Below are 8,497 nucleotides of genomic sequence, written 5' to 3'. Positions count from 1 at the left end.
GTGCCTCTTTCAGAAAGGGAAAAAAATTGTGCTCCCGGTTTGGTTTTTTGGTCCGGCTTTTTTCATAAAAAAAAGTTCGTCAAAACCTATCACTAGTAGAAAAAGGGCCTATTGTCCCGGTTGGTAAGGGCCTTTTGTCCCGGTTTTTGAACCGGGACTAAAGGGTCGTTACTAATGCCCTAACCCTTTAGTGCCGGTTCTTACACGAACCGGGACAGATGGGCCTCCACGTGGCCGGTGTGGCGAGCCCAGGCAGGAGGGCCTTTGGTCCCGGTTGGTGGCACTAACCGGGACCAATAGGCATCCACGCGTCAGCATTTCAGGGGCTGGGGTTTTTGTTTTTTGTTTTTGAAAGGGGGGGTGGTTGGGGGTTTTGGGGGGTTAATTTAGGTGTTTCGTATATTGTGTTAGCTAGCTAATTAATAGAGAGAAGTGTCCTCTCTAATCTCCGTGCTTGGTCGACGCTATGTACTATATACGTATGGAGAGGACTAGACACGCTAGCTAGTAAGCAAATGAAGGAAACAGAAGATCGTCATGAACATATGCATACAGAGAGAAGTGATATCGACCACCTCTCCTTCTCCGAGAGATTGGTCAAACAACAAGTTCTCGTATATCTATCCGATACTACCGGCTACATATATACAATAATTATCTCTTACAATATAATCTCCTAATTAAATTGTAAGAACACATGGTCCACATAGTATTCTCCGTTTTCAGCGATCACGTGGTCAAGGAAGAATGCCGCCAATTCGTCTTGAATTGCTCGCATATGATCTGGTGCTAGGAGTTCATCCCGCATCCGAAAGATCTAATTTGAAGAAGGGAGTCAATACATATATATATGAATAAATGAAACTCAACACAAATGATGGTAATAAAATAAAATTGTGAATATTATTGCTTACGCACTTCATATTGTTCGTCATAGTAGCCCCACTCACAGGTCGTGTAGCGGATGGATTCGCAAACATAGTATCCACAGTAATTATTCCCGGGTTCCTGCCACAACCACTTTACAAGAAATAGAGGTCACTCAAACTGATAAGCAAGCATGCTAAATGGTATTGATGAAACTAGCGCATGAATCACTAGGAGATGCGCGGAACATGCTACTATAGTACTTACTTTCGGGTGTCTAAATTGCAGTTCTTCGGCAGTCCCGGAGCTTTTTTGGTGAATTTTCTTCAAACCCTGCCAGACAAAGAAAACAATTACTTGATATCAGGAAATGAAAAAAGTTGCTGATATGGTGGATAATGATCGATTTGACTTACTTCTCGAGCATTTGAGTCATGTCCGCATAGTCCTGGGGATCTTTTCGTCCCGAGTCTAAGACGGTTACTACTCCCAGCTCAAGCTTAATCTCTAGAAGAATATAGTGGAAGCTGCGCACGCATGCATAAGTCATCAATTACATTACTATAACCTGGACTAATAAGGGAAACCGAATATGCACAAGACAGTAACACTCACTTGAAGTTGTAAGAAAAGAGTATTATATCTTTGTTTCCATTTATTTCCAACGATCGTAGCAAGTTGGCCTCGGTATTTTCGGCATGATATTTAACCTCAGTTGCATCTATGAGATTTGTGTTAATGAACCCAATATCACCGATTTGTCTTTTCTTCAATTCGGCGATCTTCAATCTGCATAATATAGTGAGGATAATTATAAATACATGCAATGAAAGAGCTGACCTATATAAAGAGACTTAATGACAGAAGTAGTACTACTTACAGACAGTAGCAAGTGATCGTTGATTTATCGAGGGTCTTTTGATTGAAAAACTGGAAGAACTCCTCAAATGGAACATTCAACAGTTCAATTCCAACGAGGTCATGCTCCTCTTTAACTCTCAGCGTCAAAGTATTCCTCCCCCCAGACTCTCTGCAGGTTTTCACTCTACATTTTCGTATATATGAAAAAAATAAAGTTTCTATACAAAAGTGCACAATTTTTATGAACAAATTACAACATCTAAATTAACTACACATCTAAATAAATATTACTACACATCTGAAATTTTCCTAATCTTAAAACTAAACTAAACATAAACTAAAATAATCTAAAAAACATGTAAAAACATCTAAGGGCAGGGGCGGAGGGGCACGGCGGAGGGGCCGGCGCCGGTGCCGGCGGGGCGGGGCGCAGGGGCGCGGGACAGGGGAGGGGCGCAGGAGCAGGCTGGTGCTCACAGGGGGCGGCGGGGCACGGTGGAGCAGGGCGACGGCGACGGCAGAGGGCGGCAACGGCGACTCGGAGGAGCAGGGGCATCGGGGCAGAGGGCGAAAGCGGCGGCGACGTTGAGCAGCCTGACGGCGTCGGTGGCGGCGGCGACGGCGACGTCGAGCAGCCTGGCGGCGTCGGTGGCGGCGGCGACGGCGACGTCGAGCAGCCTGGCGGCGTCAGTGGCGGCGGCGACGGCAACGTGAAGCAGGGGCGTCGGGCAGCGACAGCGAGGATGAGCAGGGGCGTCGGGGGTGAAGAAGTGATGGATTTGGTCGAAACTGCTAAGTGTTTGCTTATATATCCAGGGCATTGGTACCGGTTCGTGGCACCAACCGGGACCAATGACCCCTTTAGTCCTGGTTTGTGCCACCAACCGGGACCAAAGGCTCTTTCAGCAGCCCAAAGGGCGGGAAGCGGCGGCCTTTGGTCCTGGTTGGTGGCACCAACCGAGACTAAAGGGGGGCATTGGTCCCGGTTGGTGCCACCAACCGGGACGAAAGGCCCCCTTTAGTCCCGGTTGGTGCCACCAACCGGGACGGAAAGCCTTGCACAGCGGCGTGGTGGTGGGAGTTTAGTCCCACCTCACTAGCTGAGAGAGAGGCGCACCTGTTTATAAGGTGCGGTGCGCCTGAGCTGTCGAGCTCCTCTCTAAAGCAGGCTTACGGGCCTAACCTCTTTGTACATGCCTGTGGGCCTACTAGGCCTTCTACGGGCCTGAATCCTGGCCCATGGATGGTTTCTAGTTGTATTCAGGCCATGGTGGCCCAGTAGGTGGCATAATTTTTATTTTTTGCCTGTTTTTTTGTTTTCTTTTTTGCTTTATTTATTTTGTTTTGTTTCTACTTACAACAAAAACTTATTTATTTTATTTTATTTTGTTTCTAATTACTTATTTATTTTACTTTATGATAATTCTTTTTGCTATTAAAGTTTCTAACAAAAAAGTTCTTTATGAAAATTCTTTTTGCTTTCAATGATTTTGAACAGAAAATACTTTGATAATTTTAGTTGCATCAATTTTATATAATTTTAGTTTCAATAATACTAGAGGTTGCTTATAATGTTTTGAACAGAAAATAATTTGATAATTTTAGTTTCATAAATTTTATTTATGGTATTAAAGTTTATTTATTTTGTTTCAACTTATATATTTTATTAAAGTTATATTATTTTGTTTCTAATTACTTATTTATTTTATTTGTAATTTTTCATGCACCATTTATCATGCATTTACTGATTATTTTGAGCTATAAGACCCTAAAATAGAAAAACATTTCAAATGAACTCTGAAAAGGTTGAAAGTTGGCATGGTATCATCATTTCATCCACATAGCATGTGCAAGAAAGTTGAGAGGGTTACGGCAAAAACTGGATGCACTTCGTGTACAAAACGGACAATCTCTTTCGAAGTATCAGGATTTCATACGGAAACTCGTCTGTTACAAAGGGATTTCATTTTTTAAAACTTATTTGAACTCTTGACTCTTTGTGTGTTCAAAATGCACCATTCAAAGCCACATCATCAATTTTCAACCCTTTCTGACTTCATTTGTTATTTTTCATGCATTTATTGATTATTTTGAGCTAGAAGACCCTGAAATTGAAAAGCATTTCAAATGAACTCTGAAAAGATTGAATGTTGGCATGGTATCTTCATTTCATCCACATAACATGTGCAAGAAAGTTGAGAGGGTTACGGCAAAAACTGGATGCACTTCGTATACAAAACGGACAATGGTATCACACTCGTCTGTTACAAAGTTGGCATGGTATCATCATAATAGTTGCGGGAGAAAATCTTCACTTTTATGTCGCTTGTGTCATTTGCTTATTGCGCAGTAACCATGGATAATCTTCATCGTTTATCAGGATGCTTGGGTCAACCTTGACTTTGAAGGGAGAAATTTCATGAAACTTTTCATAATCTTCAGACATGTCTGTCTTGCCCTCCACTCCCACAATGTCCCTTTTTCCTGAAAGAACTATGTGGCGTTTTGGCTCATCGTATGATGTATTCGTTTCCTTATCTTTTCTTTTTCTTGGTCTGGTAGACATGTCCTTCACATAGATAACTTGTGCCACATCATTGGCTAGGACGAACGGTTCGTCAGTGTACCCAAGATTGTTTAGATCCACTGTTGTCATTCCGTACTATGGGTCTACCTGTACCCCGCCTCCTGACAGATTGACCCATTTGCACTTAAACAAAGGGACCTTAAAATCATGTCCGTAGTCAAGTTCCCATATGTCCATTATGTAACCATAATATGTGTCCTTTCCCCTCTCGGTTGCTACATCAAAGCGGACACCGATGTTTTGGTTGGTGCTCTTTTGATCTTGGACGATCGTGTAAAATGTATTCCCATTTATCTCGTATCCTTTGTAAGTCAATACAGTCGAAGATGGTCCCCTGGACAACGAGTACAACTCATCACAAACAGTGGTGTCACCTCTGAGACGTGTTTCCAACCAACTGCTGAAAGTCCTGATGTGTTCACATGTAATCCAGTCGTCACACTGCTCCGGGTGTTTGGAGCGCAGACTGTTCTTGTGTTCATCGACATACGGGGTCACCAAGGTAGAGTTCTGTAGAACTGTGTAGTGTGCTTGAGACCAAGAATGCCCGTCCCTGCATATTATTGAGTTCGCTCCTAGCGTGCCTTTTCCAGTCAGTCTCTCCTCACACCGCGATTTAGGGAGACCTATCGTCTTAAGGCCAAGAATGAAGTCAACACAAAACCCAATGACATCCTCTGTTTGATGGCCCATGGAGATGCTTCCTTCTGGCCTAGCGCGGTTACGGACATATTTCTTTAGGACTCCCATGAACCTCTCAAAGGGGAACATATTGTGTACAAATACGGGCCCCAGAATGACAATCTCGTCGACTAGATGAACTAGGACGTGCGTCATGATATTGAAGAAGGATGGTGGGAACACCAGCTCGAAACTGACAAGACATTGCGCCACATCACTCCTTAGCCTTGGTATGATTTCTGGATCGATCACCTTCTGAGAGATTGCATTGAGGAATGCACATAGCTTCACAATGGCTAATCGGACGTTTTCCAGTAGAAGCCCCCTCAATGCAACCGGAAGCAGTTGCGTCATAATCACGTGGCAGTCATGAGACTTTAGGTTCTGGAACTTTTTCTCTGGCATATTTATTATTCCCTTTATATTCGACGAGAAGCCAGTCGGGACCTTCATACTGAGCAGGAATTCAAAGAAGATTTCTTTCTCTTCTTTCGTAAGAGCGTAGCTGGCAGGACCTTCATACTGCTTCGGAGGCATGCCGTCTTTTTCGTGCAAATGTTTCAGGTCTTCCCGTGCCTCAGGTGTATCTTTTGTCTTCCCATACACGCCCAAGAAGCCTAGCAGGTTCACGCAAAGGTTCTTCGTCACGTGCATCACGTCGATTGAAGAGCGGACCTCTAGGTCTTTCCAGTAGGGTAGGTCCCAAAATATAGATTTCTTCTTCGGAGGCATGCCGTCTTTTTCGTGCAAATGTTGCATGTATCTTCTGCACCTCCAATCCTAGAGGGCATACGACCTTCTTTGCTGCGTATGTACTGTCGGGCAATTCCTTATCCTTTGGAAGCTTCTTCTTCAATATTTTCAATAGCTTCTCAAATCCTTTGTCAGGCACAGCATTCTCTGCCTTCCACTGCAGCAATTCCAGTACGGTACCAAGCTTTGTGTTGCCATCTTCGCAATTGGGGTACAACCCCTTTTTGCAATCCTCTAACATGCGATCGAACTTCAGCTTCTCCTTTTGACTTTCGCATTGCGTCCTTGCATCGACAATGACCCGGCGAAGATCATCATCATCGGGCACTGGTTCCTCTTGATCTTCAGCAGCTTCCCCGTTGCAGCATCATTGGGCACATCGTCTGGTTCCTCTTGATCTTCAGAAGCTTCCCCCGTTGCAGCATCACCGTATTCAGGGGGCACATAGTTGTCATCGTCCTCTTCTTCTTCGCCGTCTTCCATCATAACCCCTATTTCTCCGTGCCTCGTCCAAACATTATAGTGTGGCATGAAACCCTTGTAAAGCAGGTGGGTGTGAAGGATTTTCCGGTCAGAATAAGACTTCGTATTCCCACATTTAGGGCATGGACAACACATAAAACCATTCTACTTGTTTGCCTCAGCCACTTCGAGAAAATCATGCACGCCCTTAATGTACTCGGAGGTGTGTCTGTCACCGTACATCCATTGCCGGTTCATCTGCGTGCATTATATATAATTAAGTGTGTCAAAAACCATTACAGAACATCATGAATAGATAATTAAGTAACCAAATTAATAGAAGTTCATCATCACATTAAAACCAAAGTACATACATAGTTCTCATCTAACAACATATAGCTCTCCAGAGCATCTAATTAATTAAACCATACATTGAAACTATGTAAAACATTTCAATGCGAAAACAAATGCGATCATAATCGCAACCAAGGTAACAATTGATCCAACGGCATAATGATACCAAGCCTCGGTATGAATGACATATTTTCTAATCTTTCTAATCTTCAAGCGCATTGCATCCATCTTGATCTTGTGATCATCGACGACATCCGCAACATGCAACTCCAATATCATCTTCTCCTCCTCAATTTTTTTTTCCGTTCAAGAAATTGTTTTCTTCAACTAAATTTAACATCTCGACAATAGGGTCGGTTGGAATTTCCGGTTCACATACCTCCTAGATAAATAAAATCTATGTCACGTTGGTCGGCATAATTTTCATAAATAATAAATGAACCAATAGTTATAAAGATAATATATACCACATCCGAATCATAGACAGGACGAGGGCCGATGGGGGCGGATACCAAAACCATCGCACTATATAATAACAAGCAATACAATAGTAAGAAAATTAGACAAGTATCTATCTAAAGTAAGAATTTTTTTTCTTCCAGAAAGAAGATAAGAACAAGAGGCTCACCACGGTGGTGCCGGCGACGAGATCGGCGCGGGCGATCGACGGCGGTGAAGACGGGAATGGGATGTGACGGGCCGCTAAATCTAGACAAATCTCGAGGAAAATGGAGCTTTGAGGTCGAGCTTCGAGAGGAGAAAGCTTAACTAGTGTGGCTCGGGCATTTCATCGAACACCCCATGTGCATAGGAGGTGAGCTAGAGCACCACAAGGCCCTCCCCTCGCCGGCCAGAGAAAAACAGAGCACTAGAGTGCTCTGCTCGCGGGCGAGGGGTATATATAGGCACCTCATTGGTCCCGGTTCGTGGCATGAACTGGGACTAAAGGGCAACCTGTGGTCCCGGTTCAAGCCACCAACCGGGACCAATGGTGGTGGGCCATGAGCGAGGCCCATTGGTCCCGGTTCGTCCCACCAACCGGGACCAAAGGGGCCAGACGAATTGGGACCAATGCCCCAACGAGGCCCGGCAGGCCCCTGGCCTCAGAACCGGGACCAGTGCCCCCATTGGTCCCAGTTCTGGACTGAACCGGGACTAATGGGCTGACCCGGCCTGAACCAAAGCCCTCTTTTCTACTAGTGTATCGACATGGGATCTAGTTTTGAAGATCTCGACGCGAGGAATCCAATGGTGAAAACGGTTTGAGATTTGGATGCACGGTTTAAGAGATAAAACATTTCGAATAAACAGATCTACGAAAAAAGGGAAAACTACCAGGTTGCGACAAGTGGCGCGCTGCATGTGCGCCACTTGTCGTGACCTGGGAAGCTGGAGTGTTCTTTGCAATGAGTACTCCTCAATAGTGATTTTGTTAATTCGGGTCTCTCTTTTCCATTAATTTGGACGTAGCCTTCTGTATTTGGATGTTGTTCGGAAGTTCGATCCTATGCAACTGTATTTTTTTTGCTAGATTTATCTGGCCAGCACGCACGCACCTCTTGTTTTTTTTCCTTGTGGACTGTAGCTGGACACGCTAGGATGGGCGGGTTTTGTTGGGCCGTAATGCCAGGCTGCGGGCGAGCCACGTCAGGAACAAAACAATTTCAGCTACCAAACAATTTTTCATTTTTTACAAGCTGTGATTTCATTTTTGAAAGTCGTACTATGAATGTTGATGCACACAATTTAGCTAAATTTTCCACTTCATTAGATGTTGGTTGCCATTTGTGGCCGGGTTTACCCCATGACCAGTTTGTTGTTCCTGTAAACCGAGCTGCTACTTCGCAATAAAGTTTTGGTTTACCACTAAAAAAACCACACAGTTCAGGTTTGCCTAGAAAAAAAGTTCAGGTTTGGCTCAAAAAAGAAAAC

Source organism: Triticum aestivum, chromosome 6D (assembly GCF_018294505.1).
Source record: "Triticum aestivum cultivar Chinese Spring chromosome 6D, IWGSC CS RefSeq v2.1, whole genome shotgun sequence".
Classification (NCBI taxonomy): domain Eukaryota; kingdom Viridiplantae; phylum Streptophyta; class Magnoliopsida; order Poales; family Poaceae; genus Triticum; species Triticum aestivum.
Note: the sequence above shows the minus strand (reverse complement) of the source record.